This window comes from Choristoneura fumiferana, chromosome 11 (assembly GCF_025370935.1).
Source record: "Choristoneura fumiferana chromosome 11, NRCan_CFum_1, whole genome shotgun sequence".
Classification (NCBI taxonomy): Eukaryota; Metazoa; Arthropoda; class Insecta; order Lepidoptera; family Tortricidae; genus Choristoneura; species Choristoneura fumiferana.
The window spans coordinates 14,229,911-14,246,802 of NC_133482.1; positions in this window are offsets into that span (position 1 = coordinate 14,229,911).

Below are 16,892 nucleotides of genomic sequence, written 5' to 3' on the forward strand. Positions count from 1 at the left end.
TCCCACTTGTCGGATGTCGGGCCCGGATTTTAATCGGATGTTCCAGTGGCAGAACATTTTATATTAAGCTATTCACTCTTGCCCGACACGATTTTCTATAGAAATGACTGACATCCGACAAGAAACGGATCCGACATCCGACAAGTGGGAACGGATGACGAGCACGTGAGCCCATGGTTGGACTCAGGTGGTGCGGGACCTGTCATTGAAGTGTTTTTTGGGAAGGCCTATGTCGGCCTAATGAACGTGACGCGAATATGTTTGAGGTTTGTTACACTGCTCGCTCTAAGCTATTAAGCTGGGTACTGACCAACGTTACGAGGTGAAATGTACATTCGCATCGAGCATGTTACGCATTGAGCATGTTCGCTGTGTTCTCAAAATCTGCGTAATGTTGCTCGTCAAAACTTGGGCTCCATATTCGCCAGCCACTCTCAGTAAAGATGGCTGACTTGTTACAGCGTACTGACTGAACCGCGTAACAGTCAAAGGATTCGCCAAAAAACCGACAGCCGGCGGAGCACTCAAAGCGAGCAACGAGCGGCTCGTTGCTCGCTGGTTTCCCCGTAACACTAAGTACTGACTGCACGAATGCTCGCTGTGCAACATGTTACATTACACCTCGTAACGTTGGTCAGTACCCACCTTTAAACTACTTCTGGGTAGGTACAGTAAATTTGAAACACATTTATTTGAAACATTTCCACTCCGTGAACAAGATAGGTTAGTTTAGAACTAGATCGGTATCGTCAGTATTTATGTTAGATTTTCACAGCAACAATAGCTTAGCTGCATTCGTAGCTATATATTTTTGTTATCAGATGTCGTAGTATGCTACTGTTGGGTTTTAAATAGGGGTTATTGAGAATTGACTATTGTGAAATTAACTATGAATCGAAGCGTTTTTTTTTGGATCCTATTAGGTCTAGGTAAGTAGTCTCACTGCTGGGATAAAAAAATAAATACATTATCATGAGACACTTGACACCAGTTGACCTAGTCCCAAGCTAAGCAAAACTTGTACTATGGATACTAGGCAACGGATAAACATACTTATATATTTAAATACATATTAAACATCCAAGACCCGAAAGCAAACATTCGTAGTATTCATACAAATATCTGCCCTGGCCGGGAATCGAACCCGGGACCTCAAGCTTCGTAGTGAGGTTCTCTAACCACTTGCTATCCGGTCGTCTAAATGTTATAAATGGGAAAGTTAATTTGTCTGTCATAAGCGATAAACCAATATTGTTGAGTTTTGGTATAGCCTCGTAAGTCTTAGGTACAGAAATCAAAGGGGGGAGGGGGGTTAAATATGCAGATGGAATAGCAGCGGAAGAATAACATTAGGAAGTAGGTACAACAATAAAGTAGCGACGCAAAAAGAGTTTGACCGTTATGTGCATCCGTGTGCGTGTGTGTGTGTGTGTGTGTGTGTGTGTTTGTGTGTGTGTTTGTGTGTGTGTCTGTCTGTGACACTGTAGCTCTTAAACGGGTGGACCGATCTGAATGCGCTTTTTTTTAATTTAAAATCAGGTTTTCTAGCGATGGTTCTTAGACATGTTTCATCAAAATCGGTTTAGCCGTTTTTGAGATATTGAACTTTGAAGTGACAAAGTCGGGGGTTTTCCAACTTTTCGTTAGTTAGGTTATTAATAAGTATGTCTTCGGGTGCAACTCTTCGCAGGCAGTGTAGGTATGCCAAGTAAAATTTTTGGCAACCCGGTAGTAATCGAGTTCTTAAGACTCACGTCACTGCAGTAAACGAGAAAACTTGCATTATTTTTCTTTAAACCTAATTTGCTGTTTTAAGTCTTTAGTTTTGGCCAGTTCACTATTTAGCCTACTCATCAGAATTAACAGTGACTATATTTCGGCTGTTATCGGAAATATACAGGCAATATACTGATGCAGGTTATTCCAGAAGTTTCTAGCTTAGTCTGGATGCTCTAGGAACAGTCCGCGGCCAAATTAACCGATATTGACGACGCAGGCGCGCACTAGAAGCACGAATTATGGAGCGGGCAACGGAGGGGATAAATAACAAAGTACAGAAACAATGATTGCTGGCGCTGCCAAGAGCGCAGTTAGCGGTATCGGCAATTTTTGAAAAAATGTTAGTTTTTCTTTTACAAATATACAATTTTACTCGCAAATGTGATGAAAAACATTGTATGGCTGGTACTAGAATTACGAACATCGACTCATTAAAGCCCTCAGTCTTCGACTTCGGGCTTCTAATAGACTCTCGTTCGTAATTCCTTATTTACCGCCCTTAAGACACCATGTACTATTTTTTAATTTTTCAATGTAAATTCCCCAAATACTCACTTTATTTTTCACAAACTACCCACCAAAATTTTGCCGTCACTTAAATGTCTTCTAATTTTATTTGGTGGTACGAATTGTAATGTCCAATATGGCCCAAATGTTTCGTACCTCCACGGCCCTTCTGCAAGGATACGGCACAGAACTTTACTGCAGAGGGCACACTTAATTTAGTCTATGTTACTCATCCAATGTATACTAAACTCGCTGCTCATATGTTAAGTATAAAATTAAAATAAGGCAGACGCGTGAAGGCTTCGCTCTTGACCATCACAAGAATTGTCAATAATCTTTCCAGCCTAACGTCCCACTGCTGAGTACAGGCCTCCTCTCACCATCATCACCATAGTTCCCACGCGGGCCCAGCGTGGATCGGGAACTTCGCACTCACCATTGAATTGCTTCACAGGTTTGTGCAGGCATAATAACATAAATCTGAGTTTTTCGAAATTCATGTGCGAAATTACATACATTTGAAATTTAACACGAATTTTCCGTATTATATTAATGCAATTGTGAGTATGTTTGTTTTTGTTAAGCTTTCACGCTTTAAATACTGAATCGATCGTGATGAATATGATAGTGTGTAAATGGGCTGAGACCCTAAAGCCGAGTTTAGGCTGTATGAAAAATCGTGCAAGTTGCATTACATTGCGGGCTCGATTGACCACTACAAACTCGTTGGCTTTACGGCCTCGCAATGTAATGCAACTTGCACGATTCTTCTTGCAAGTCTAAACTCAGCTTAAGAAGGATATAGGATAATTTTTAGCCCAAATAACCGTGTAGTTCCCACGATAAATGAGTTATTCGCAGGCGACAGTTAGAAGAAAATAGATAGAACTCGCTAATTTTAATAAGCGAGTCAGTATCATATCATCATTGTCGTTGTTGTTTGTTCCAACAACAACAACAAACAGGGCAATTAAATATAAGTTTGTAAAAACTTCTGACGACGCGCCAAACTAAATTTCATATTTATGACAACAAAAAAAAATTTTTGCGGTGTACGTACAGTTGTTTTATGACGATATTTGGAAATGAGCGGGTATACATGTTTAATTAAATACAACTCCAACAAACTGCTAGTTAATCGCTCACCATGATCCAAACTAGGTAATAACATCATTTAGTTTTCCTATTGGGTCAACGAAACCCCAACAAACTCCGAAGGGGAAATAACGCCAGCAAAACTACATAAAAGGTTACTTACACTTCCAAATTAGTTTTACTACGAGCTGTACCATACATACCGCATTCATAACTTCCATATTAGTAGAAGCTGAGTGACTCGACGCCGAAAAGCGTTCCCTGCGAGTCTAATTTCAAGAAAGTTCCGAGTCATTACTGTACGAACTGTGAAACAAAGAGCTATGCATAAAGAACCTAAAGCAAGAAACTTCGGTGAAGTATGGCTGGAACACATGTCCATTTTAACTTGATCCGCTGTCCCTCTTCAACACACCCCATTCTTGTGCGATGGAGTTAGTGCGACGCGGGGGTGCGGAGGTCATGTTAGGTTGGTATTGTTTCGCGCTAGGTACGTTCAAAAACGTGGACCGAAGGCAAATGCAGCGCAGCGTTCGCAATCAAGGTAATGTTGCCAGCGGCAGGTGCGTTCCGTGGCGGCGAGCCGCGAATTTATAACAGCAACACTGACAAGTTGATTTATGCGCGGGAAGCATTTCCGACGCGCCAATTGTGAGATATTCCGTTTCACGCACGTGTAACGTTGTTGGTGAACTATTTTTCAAGTTTTATTGTAGTGATGATGGGATTTTGGTGAATGGATATCGCTTATCTTGTTGCCGATTGTAATAAAACTGCGCGGTCACGTCTCAAGGCGGGCGTGAATTTTATCGATGCGCTATTACTATTATTTCACATGTTTTATAGGAATTTAGAAATAAAAATTCGTACCTGAGCGCAATTGTCTGGTTTCACTAAAACAGCTATTCTCAGTGTGCTCCGCGGAGCCCTAGAGCTGTTAAAAGTACTGATTATAATTACAATAAATATTTTTGGGTGTATCAGAAGGTTGCAGGCAAAACCCTCACATTAAATTAGTTGTTTTTGAATATTATATTTTAGGTTCCGCCACCAGGAAATGGGGAGAACTTTTGCACAACAATATCGCAAACGAAACTTTTACTTTTACTTTTATTGGTGTGTGGGTGCCTTTAAAATAGTTTCGCCGGAAGACCAGCGCGGACTCCATCCGAGGACTCTGTTTTTATGCTGAGGCGAGAACATTTCGGTTACTTATACCTAGTCTGCGGCAAAAAAATTGACCCACCCTTCATACAAAATTACTGATTCTGCATACATTTGAGGGCCAGATTTTTTGCCGCTCGGTATAGTTTCAGATTGTAACTTACCCTTTCTTTTTCTATTTTTTATTTTTGATATTTTTTTGTGTCTCGAATAAGTGTTTTTCATTTCATTTTCATTTTATTTTTCAGACTCTAAAATCGAAGTTCGTATCGCATCGTCCCTTTCACTCGCATATTAAATGACATAAGCGTCAGCGGGACGGCAACATACGAAGTTTTAGTTTTGCACTTCGTAGTAGGGGAGTCGCGCTGTCATCGTTCCTCCACCATTACCTCTCATATTTCGTTTTCTAGAATTTTTTTACCGTACAACGGCAAAAACTACTAGACACTGGCAAAATTGTCCTCCGATGGACAGAGCCATATTTTTTTAAAGAAACAACAACAACACTTCGTAGTATACCAGACCACTCTGTCAAGAATTTAGCGACTTAGGACAGATTAGAAGAAAGAAAGAATATGTTTATTCTGATCAAGAGAGTAAGTATTAATTTTAAGACAAGAGGTACCATCTCTTGACTAAAAGCAAAACCAGGCAGATATTTTAAAATACACTAAGCGTTCGACCGGTCGTCCAAATACAGAAATGCGTTTATAATCATCTCACAAAACGTCTAAATGCTTAGGAAAGTCTTAAATCCAACGACCAATCCTCAATTAAGTCGCTCCAGATTATATCGTTTGTCGATCTGCGTTTTGTCGCGTCTGACAAAACTTCGATCTGTAAGCCTTTGTTTTTAGCCGCTTCTGTTGCAAGATTGATTGCTTCGGACGTACGGACTTGGGAACCCTTTTACACCACAAGATGATTAATCGACATTAGATTTCCCGTAAAGACATTCGACGGTTTAAACTGAAGGTCACAGCTCATTATAACCACCCGGCACCCGACCATCACCGCCTCGCCTCGAGCGGTTAGTATTCTTCATATGGATTTGTATCGGTATGCGCTCACTACATCAACTCCGTAGCGTCACCGGATCGCCTCACTCGCGAGGTTACCACGCGCGGACTGCGAGTGGACCACTCGGTGACAGCCCTCTGCTCGCCGCCATAGTGACTACTAGGAAATTCGTGAACCACGCGAGGTCCACTCGTTGTCAACGCGGCGTCCGTCCACCCGTGGACCACCTGACAACAACGAGTGGATGCCTACAGTCGAGGCGGTGCTGGTCGGGTGCCGGCTGGGAGGCTCTAATGAGCTGTGACCTTAATACCTACAAGATATAAAATAAATACATACATTGAATTCTGAGAACTGAATTCGATTTCCAGACCCATTTGTACTTTTATGTGTTCCAATTTAAGTATAATTTTCTAAAATAAAAAGAAAGTGTTTTCTTTAACTAATCAGCTTTTTATATTTTCCAGTAGACGAAGCGCTGACAAACTTCCCACTAGTTGGACTGATGCGGGCAACCGGTGGATGCAAGTGGCGAGTTGTCATTCATTGTGGTGTTCTTTATTCATAAGTGGATGTCTTCCAGCTGATGATGATGATAACCTTTCTTACTTCTTTTATAATTTTCGTTTTCAAATTAAACTATTCAAGTTACATTCAGATATATTGATAACCGCGACGCACGACCGCGACCGCAACCCACAGCTTAGTATTAACTAAGTTACGCAATGCAGGCGCTTGCATCCATCAGTGCTTCATTATATTCATATAGCAGTGGGTCACGCGATCTGGTGACGGTCGTCGGTGCGTAACGAAGGATATAATAACGATTGATATAATTTTCATTTGATATAATGTAATTTATCTTAAAAACCAAACTTATTTCTATTGCCTTTAATTCGATTTGATGTACTTTGGGTTAGGTTTATTTTTATCCGACTGCAAGGAGTGGTATTGTATAAAAAGTTCTGTGAAGCTTTCCTTTCAAATTTTATCAAGTGTTGTTATACCGATCATTACACACCCGACGGTCGTGCGTCGCGGTCGCCGGTCGCGGACGCCAACATCGGAATGTTACCTTTACGTCGTATCGTTAACGTAACGCGTCGCGTCGCGTCGCCGTCGGCTCGCAAAACCCGTAACGAGCAAGTCCGTGTTAATTAATTTGTATTTCATAACCAAACGGTCAGTTGATGAATTGTGAGGGAAAACTTGGCTGTGATGAATAGATGCTTCACTGAGCGATCGATAGTATGTGGAACTACAACACCCTGTATAAATTTGTGTAAGGATTACATAGAGGATGAACACAGACATCAGGGAATATATGTGCCAAATTTGTATATGTGTGCCTCTTCAGCTGTTTCAGCGTCAAAAGGTTACAAGCATATATTTATACTCACAAAACTTATGGTTTATAATGTTAGTTAGAAGTAAGACAAGCTTCGCTAGCGTGAATTATTAAACTTGACAGTCGAATTGAAATTCAGAGATTTGTCCAAAAATCTTTAGAATTGGCTGTAGAAGTTTACCTTGATTTACCTCGGTTAAAAAATTAAAAAGTAACCTTAAAGCCGAGTTTAGACTTGCAAGAAAAATCGTGGAAGTTATATTACATTCCGAGGCCGTAAAGCCAACAAATTTGTAGTGGTCAGTCGAGCGCCGCAATGTAATGCAACTTGCACCATTTTTCTTGCAAATGCAAACTCGGCTTAACTATTATATCTAAGTTTCAGCTATCTGCATACCAAATTTCATTCTAATCAGTCCAGGCGTTCGGGGCAAAAGAGTAACAGACACACAACACACAAAAAGATTTAGAATGAAACTAGACAAATTTCGAATAACATCAATTGAATTCCTCTACGCTATAAATTGGTAGCAATCTACGGAACTGGCAAGCGTCGTTAGTTTGCTACGGCGCTACGAACCGTCTACGAGATACGCTTCAGTGCTACGGGCGGTGCTACGCTCCGCGTGATCTAGAAGGGCTAGGAAATAACAAGTTGAGATGTTCTAGTGAGAGGGTTGAGTAAATAGTTTGAGGTTTTATAATATTAAGCCATAATAATATTATAAATGCGAAAGTGTGTGTGTTTGTGTGTATGATTGTCCGTCTTTCACGTCGAAGCGGAGCGACGGATCGACGTGATTTTTGGCATAGAAATAGTTTATGGGTCAGAGAGTGACTGAGGCTACTTTTTATCCCGGGGAAATGCACAGTTCCCGAGGGACCAGCGCGCGATAACCGAATACCACGCGGGCGAAGCCGCGGGCAAAAGCTAGTTATAACATAAGTTTTATAATAAAAATTTATATGATACTAGCTGTTATCCGCGACTCCGTCCGTGCAGAATTTGTTTATCAATATCCTGCAGAAACTATGCAATACAATACAATACAATGATTCTTTATTGCACAACAGAAATTGTAAGCGATACAGAAAACAGTTACACAGAAAGAAAACTACAAGGTAAACAATAGGCGGCCTTATCGCTTAAGAGCGATCTCTTCTAGACAATCTTTTTTACAGAAAGAAGTAAGAAGAATTTAAAATAGAAATTTGATCGCGTCCGTCCCAGATGCTTTTTATTGGTACGAAACTAAGCTAGTATTTAGCATTTCCATCTATTTAAGACTTGAAGTGCTTTAAGCTGAAAAGGTGTTTAAAAACAAATTGGAAATAAAAAAGGCCGAGGTACTGAGATTAATCGCGAAAGTAATTAGAAGCAAATTAAACTACGCGCTTAACATAAATAAAAACCGCAGGGAGAAGAGCCCGCTCGTTGCTAAAGCCAGGATATTACAAGCTTTTATTTAGTTTCACCTGCCCCGTTGTCTGCCTGTCTATCTATAGCCAAATCTTGCAAGTTAAATCAATAAATGAGCCAAATTTGACATGTTTATGTGAAAACAAATAGTTTTGGAGTTATGAGGGGGTCAAAAGATGCTCCAAATGGTTCGGGTAAAATTACACACGGTGCTGCTCGCTAGTTCTGTTAGCTTGAACTTGGCTTGACAAGCTACTGCGCGTCTAGATTAAACCAACTTCCAGTAGTCGGATTGACTTGAAATTTGGCATACTTATGTTAATTGCGTGACAATACGATAATCTGGTAGTGACCCTTTTAGTCCGGCCAGGATCATTTCCGCAGAACGGAACTCTTCAACGCCTAATGGCATCGACTTAACATTTGGTATGCAAAAGTAAAGTTAACAAAAGGACAGTCAGCGAAAAAAGCTTGCATTGCAAATGAATTTTTTACCAAAAACTCTATCCCCCCCCCTTTTCTTGTTTCTGACTGGCCTAACAGCCTAAAAACCGCTGTTTCTCCTGTGTAACATAACGCCAACCCTATAAAGTTCAATATCTCAAAAACGAATATACCGAATCTTATTGCTAGCTAGCTAATACCAACACACCAGCTTCATGTGAAGAGACCTGCATTAAAATTGGTCTATCCGTTTGAGAGCTAGAGACAGACAGACATTATAATAATCCTACTAATATTATAAATGCGAAAGTTTGTGAGTGAGTGAGTATGTTTGTTACTTCTTCACGCTGAAACGGCTGAACGGATTTGGATGAAATTTGGCAAAAAGTTAGATAATAGACTGGATTAAAACATAGAATACTTTTTATCCCGATATTATAGGGGTAAAATTTCGAAATACAACCGCTGGAATTAGAGTCATGAAATGTTATAATGTACTTACATAGCTGGACGACTTGAATAACACATAGGCTATTAATAACAAAAATAGGGATAACATCTTGAAATTTCAACAGCTGGGTTTCGCACGCACCATTGAATCGCTTCGCAGGTTTGTGCAGGTTTCCTCACGATGTTTTCCTTCACCGTAAAGCTCGTGGTAAATTTCAAATGTAATTCCGCACATGAATTTCGAAAAACTCACGAGATGCGAGCCGGGGTTCGAACCCACGACCCTCTGCTTGAGAGGCGATAGGTCAAACCACTAGGCCACCACGGCTTCAAATTACAATAGACAGACAGATATGTGGAAAAATGGAAACGAGACTCAGCCAGGTCGCTGGTTTTCAGTGTCCAACCAAACTAAAAACTAACTTAACTAATCCACTTAGAACTACGATAGGTGCGCTGCTATAACGACAGCATTAAAGAAAGAAAGAGAAGAAGAAGAATGAAAACATTTAAAAGAAAGAAAGAAGGAAATTAATTTATTTATAACAGCAATGACACATCAAGGTTAGGAAGAATAACAATAAGAAGTGTTGCCGCTATAAAAAGGTCCCGGCTCAGCGTTGGTTGAAAACCAGCATTCTTCCGCCGCTATTTAGGGGCTGTTGCACTATTGATTAGTGTTAACTGGCGGTTAGGTGTAATGCAGTCTCTATTTGTTTTGTTCGAATAGACGGAGACGGCATCATATTTAACCGTCGGTTAACGCTAATCAATGGATGGTGAAACAACCCCTTATTGCTTTAAACTTTCGTGATTTTCACTCATAGACAAAATACCACAAACGAGACTTATCACGCCAAAACACACGAGCAATATTTGAGTGAGTCTACTCGTGACCACGGCCACTGTAATGTGGTTGTAACGTCGAGGTAAATATCACTCATGTGTTTTAGCGTGATAAGTCTCGTTTGTGGTATATTGACTAAAACATTTATTCGTGACAACATGGTAAGAATGGATAACAACAAAGTATCCGGTACATTATTTGTACTTACATTAACAAAAAAATATTGCGTTGAGAGATAGGATAGGATAGATTAGCCTTAAACTGTACCAATTTATTTTTTACATTAGTATACGGCAAAATATAAATACCCAAAACCGACTACGAGGCTGTTCCCCAGTCATAGTCACTGCAAACAAGCGCAAAGTGCAAAGAATTAATTGTAAGAGTAAAAAACTGTTTGACTTAGGCGCCGTACAGACTCAACCTGGTTTAAACTCTGTTAAGTACTGCTTTAGCCATTGGCGGAGCAAGATAGCTTTGAGGAATTTTGAGTTGTTTATATTGTTTTTCTTTTTAACCCAGAGAAAGTTTTTTTTTATATGACGCCTGGCAACCCTATATGCGGGGATAATTTTCTGGAATCTTTGGACCGATTCTAAACATTTTTATCTCTAAAAATTTATACAATTTACCGGTGGTAAAATGATGTACTCCTATTATTTCACCGCCATTATACTCTACCCGTTTATTTTCCGGACTTTTTTTTATCGGATTTCAGGATTATTCATTAGCGATTCATATCATGTTGATACAAACAAAGGCTTTTAATGATAAAGCCGACCATGGGGGCTTATTACGCCTCTGTAATTGAATTCGCAAGGAATTGTTTACATTTTATACTGGATAGGTTTAGCGATATGTCACAACATCGAAGATTTTACTTTTCGATTATTTTGTTTATTATTTTACTGTGATAATGTGCGTGTTTTGTTTTTACCGTGCCGCTATAATCCCAGGATTATTCTTTGTTCAACTTTAATATAAATTTATACTGCATAAAGTGGAGAAGGTAATTCATTTTTGTATTTCTATCGCATATTTATTACTTTTATCAAATAAATGATTGATTGTTTTTAGTTATTTTCAAGATGTTTCTGTAAAAGAATAGCTAAATTTCTATGCGTTTTTTATACTGTGTATTTGGCAAGGTAGCGCAAAGTAAAGTAAAAATTGGTTATAACCAAGGACAAACTTCAAGGCAAGTTCAGTTTTCTTGAATAAATTTGTACTTTCGCAATCCCACTTTAATTTACCCGGTAAACATCGGACTAATGGGCTTCAACCCGAGTCTCCTTTAATTAAAAACCTTAAATGTCCTCCTACTTTTACTACGGTTGGCGGCATTGCGTAGTCTTTTAATTTCGTAAAGTTTTTACATACCGTCAGGTTGGCACCGACCTTTCGGCCGAACAAAGCGGTCTGAATTGCCTAAAAGGGTACCTTTTGGTACGGCCTTTTGTTTCCAAGTATAACGGAGTGTAAAATTGTCCCCTTTACGGAGATATTTTCTGCGATTTGAGGTTTTTTATTGGGAACGTTACTTTTTTATTGGGACTTTTGAAAGGTAGTGCGGACATGATTTTTATTTTGAACGATTAGGGGTTTAAATAGAGGAAATCGCCTTTATTAAAAGTATGCTACGGACTTAAAAAGAGCTACTTTAATCCAGCTGACCTCTTCTATGAGTGAAGACATAGTTAGTATTGGTGTTAAAGGTGCCTGATTAAAAAAGTCGGACTCAGTTAGCAAGAAATAAATTTCCACTTCGTAGTATTTTTATGAAAGAACCTTTTTGTAACTTACTGATTTTCGTAATTTTTATTTACCTGTGTTTTGAGGTTTTCTCTTTTTGACATGTTTCTTAATATACGTCACGTTAGAAACGTATTTTTTTACAGTTGTATGAGATAATAGCCCTAAGTGTTTTATATATTTGGTGTTGAAACCTTGGGGCCTTGGGGGCCCAGTGCGCGTCGGCTGTATAAAGATTTGTCGACGCGCCTAATAGAGGCCTCGGGCGACCAGAGAGCTGGCCACTATTTCGCACAGCGTATAAGTATCGCTATACAACGAGGAAATACGGCCAGCCTTCTGGGCACCTTACCCATTGACGGCGATTTAGGCCAAATTTTCTATCTATGGTTTAATTATGTTTGTTTTTAACAATAAATCAGTTTTATATTGATGTTAGCATAATACCACGCGTTTCAGATAAAAAGAGCCTAGGGCAGAAGTACCGGTTTTGGCCACCATAAGCCCGTTTTTGGCCAGTTGACCGAGTACTGCCTTTTCGCAACGTAACGTTTCGCAACTTTTCATTTCGCAAACTCTAACAGCCTTATTCATAAAAAGTTAGAGCCTCCTTGAAGGCTCCTTGAAGGCCCGATGCTAAAAAACATGATTCATAAACGTCTGTTAGCGCTAATCAGTCGATCAAGGCTCTGCTAAAGTTAGCGGACCGTAGACCCTCCTTTATCTCCCTGCTAAGTCACAAAATGGCCGCCACAAGTTTGAACAGCTGACTTTGACAAGAGCAAAAAACCATACCGAAGATATTTTAGTGAAGGGTGAAGTTACGCAAAGATTAAAAAAAAACCAGGAAAAAATATTTTCAGGAATTTGTATTTAAAAATCCTCTAAATTAGCAGCAATAAATTAACAATAAATATGAAAAAAAAAATAGGATGATTAACACAATTAGGTATGGCTTTTTGCACAACATAAACATGCGGATCGGAAATGGCGGGAAAACAAACTTCTCGCTTTTTATTTTTTTTCCTGCTAATTTGCTGTCACTGCTGTCAACTTTTTTTTTTTAATTATCGATTAGGCCATTTTTTGTCTTTGATTTGTCAAGGTGGCCAACATAACGAGTCTAATCAGTCTATCAGCGGCTCAACAACTAGCAGACTGCTAGCAAGCGTTTATGAATCATACTTCTTGACAACCGTCTAACAAGCTTAATCAGTCTGCTAAGTAACAGACCGATCAAACCTCAATTAAGGATTTTTTATGAATAAGGCTGTAAAACTGTAAATATTTCAGGATTTATTTCAGAGCCATCGTGTAGAACCATTTAGGTTAGGTTAGGTTAGTTTTATAAAAAAATCTGAAATATTCAATGTTTCAGAAATATTAAACGGTTGGGAAATGAATAGTTGCGAAATGAAACAGGTTGCCTAACGTTATTCGCCGAAACATTAGTAAACCCAGTTGACATTTGCAGTCATATAGATTTGAGTCATATAAAAAGTTATAACATTAAAATAATATGTTTAGGGGCTGTTTCACCATCCATTGATTAGCGTTAACCGACGGTTAAATTGGATGCCGTCTCCGTCTTCGAACAAAACAAATAGAGACGGCATCACACCTCACCGCCAGTTAACGCTAATCAATGGATGGTGAAACAGCCCCTTAGTGAGTTTTCAAAAGTTTATACTGAAACGAATAAAGTTTTTGATGTTTACTCGTATTACTAAAAATTTATTTCAAACGTATATTTAAACAATAAATGGCCATAAACGGTACAGTACACGTACAGTTTGCAGGTGGTAGGACCTTGTGCAAGGTCCGCCCGGGTTGCTACCACCATCTTGCTCGCTAATCCTGCCGTGAAGCAGCAGTGCTTGCACTGTTGTGTTTCAGTGTGGAGAGTAAGACAGCCGGTGAAATTACTGGCACTTGAGGTATCCCATCTTAGGCCTCTAGGTTGGCAACGCATCTGAAATACCCCTGGTGTTGCAGATATTTATTGGCGGTGGTGATCTCTTACCATCAGGAGACCCACTTGCTCGTTTGCCATCCAGTCGAATAAAAAAAAAAAACAGTAGCCACAAACGGTACTTCTGCCCTATATACCGACAGACAAACAAGCACCTCCAACCGTCAGCAATTTGTACTGTGACAGCATCCCAAAGCTTAAAATTTCCGATGAGAAATAACAAACGTTGTTCTCAAATAATTCATTATTATAATTCGTTCAGTATCCTGTCAAACTCAAACAATCTTCGTATAAACTCAAAAAAGTCGATTGAAAAGAGCTCGAAGTTACTGCAAAATTGAAAGATGAGTTTCGAAAGTTAGCTTCCCGGTAACTAATGAAGCTACTGTTAAAAAGTTGCTTTATTAAAATGGTTGCAAGTTAAATTTGTAAATGTAATACAAGCACGCTTTGTATAGTGCCCTAGCGTAGGATATAGACGATGATTATTCGGTGATCAGGAGTAAACAAAATAATAATATCCTGTCAAATTAATTTCCACAGGTGAGGCCTTATACTTAGGTAACCATACCCCACTGTTCAATTAATTACAATTAAAACTATGTTGTACGTATTGTTGAAACTATGTTAAATGTTTTACTCTATTTGTCGATTAATTTCTCTTCTCTACCACTTAATGGTTGACTTGCAGATCCCTTCAGGGATAAGTCCGCCTTTGTACTTAGCACTTTTTTGTTGTAGCCTTTTTGTATTTTTTTGTACAATATAGAGTATAAACAAACAAACAAATAAAACCAGTTATGTGCATATATATTTTTTAATTTATTTAGGAAATTAACATACTAAAGTTCATTCTTTGTCCAGCTGTTTTAGCATTATAGTTATAGTGATTAGTGACAAACGCACACTCACGAACTTTCGTCGTCATCAGTAGAATTGTAAGAAATTAACCTAACAATACGAGACATTGCAGTTTGGGATGTAGCCTTAGGTGTTGGTATAATAGAGCACCCGGGGTTACGAGGAAAATACATTCACGTCGAATTCGCAAACATCTCACCATGTCATCGATGTCGGCAGCGACTGTCGAGGGAGGTATATTCTGTACTGTTAGCACTGCATTGTGATTTAAAGGATTTAAATTAAGAGCCCCCGCATTCTGAGAGGAGGCATGTGCCCAGCAGTGGGACGTATATAGGATGGGATTATTATTATTATTAATTATTATTAAATTAAGAGCAGAGCAACGCGGATTTGTGAACCTTTCACTATAGTTTGTTGACGTCCGTGAACCGTTGTGTCAAAATAATATTGATGATTGATGCGCCGCGCGCTTTGTGCCAAACAGCCAGTCTAGTGCTTTAAGGTACATATATATCAATGGTGTCGAATAAACTTTTTCATTTGCATTATGTATTTAATATAAGTAAGAGAGAGACGAGTGGAAGGAGACAAGGGAGGCCTTTGCCCAGCAGTGAAGCACCGTATATTAAGGCTATTTAATAGTTATTTATGTGGCTGGTGCATAATGAGAGGCATGAGTTTCATAATAAGATCACACGAGTGTTTTAATGCCTAATTATGTATAGCCGCATACATAACTATATCTACATGCATATCATAAGTTTTCTATATTATGTTCAGATATGGCCTGTATTTTGACTTTGACTTTGACTTTGACTGACTTTGACTTTGACTTTGACTTTGAATAATAATTATTATTTATTATCTACATGCATGTCATAAGTTTTCTACAATATGTACAATGCATTGTTAAAAAAAGTATTAACGATACTTTAATGTAAACATTAAGATGCACCCGCAGATACCAGGTTTCTTGATAAAGGTCATTTGATAGTCGTTTCTGAACATATAATAGGGAAGTTATGATATGCATGTAGATAAAAAAATATACAATATGAGACAGACAGGTACGAGTGTCAGGTAGTCAAGAAATGAGTCAGGTAGAATGGAAGGATTTCATAAAACGATAAAGTGTGCACCTGGTATAATTACAATTCATTAAAATTTCTTGCATACGGTCTCTCATTTCTTCAATGTATGTGACAGGAAACTGATAGCGGTTGAAACGCTCGTAGAACAACCCAATTTGACAACTGTTGTATAATAAAACCATTGAATGTTTAACAAAGAAGAAATCGGTTCAAAGTGATTCAGGCTAGGTTAAGTTTCATCATCATCATCATCATCCCAGCCTATATACGTCCCACTGCTGGGCACAGGCCTCCTCTCAGAACAAGAGGGCTTGGGCCATAGTTCCCACGCGGGCCCAGTGCGGATTGGGAACTTCGCACGCACCATTGAATTGCTTCGCAGGTTTGTGCAGGTTTCCTTACGATGTTTTCCTTCACCGCAAAGCTCGTGGTAAATTTGAAATGTAATTCCGCACATGAATTTCGAAAAACTCAGAGGTGCGAGCCGGGGTTCGAACCCACGACCCTCTGCTTGAGAGGCGATAGGTCAAACCACTAGGCCACCACGGCTTCGAGGTTAAGTTTATATTATACATATATGTAACGGTTCTGTGAAAATGTAAATTTCTGAAAAAAATGCATCAAATAACCATTATGTGTTTCGTCCATTGTTCTTTTTAAATTTTATGTATTTTGATACTCCTCTCTTAATAATATGACATAAAAAGTTCTCATGTCGTTATTTTTTTTATGAAACAGCTGGAAAACGAGCAGAGGCCTTATTGCCTACATTTCTGACGCTCGCGATTGCAATCAAATGACAGTTTTTGTATGCGAAATCTGTCATAAAGAAGCGTTCTATACAATAAATGAATATTTGAATAGTTTAAATTAGTTAATAAGAACTACAGGTGTCTTAGTTAACTGACCTTGCGATTTGTACGCCTTACGGCCCGACATAGTGATACAAAACACTTACCTACCTATAAGACCTCATGTACCTGTGTTGAACGAATAAACGATTTTGATTTTGATTTTGATTTCGATTTCGATTTCGATTTCGATTTCGATTTCGATTTCGATTTCGATTTCGATTTTGATTTTGATTTTGTCATTTGATTACGATCGCGAGCGTCAGAAACGTTCGGCAATACAAG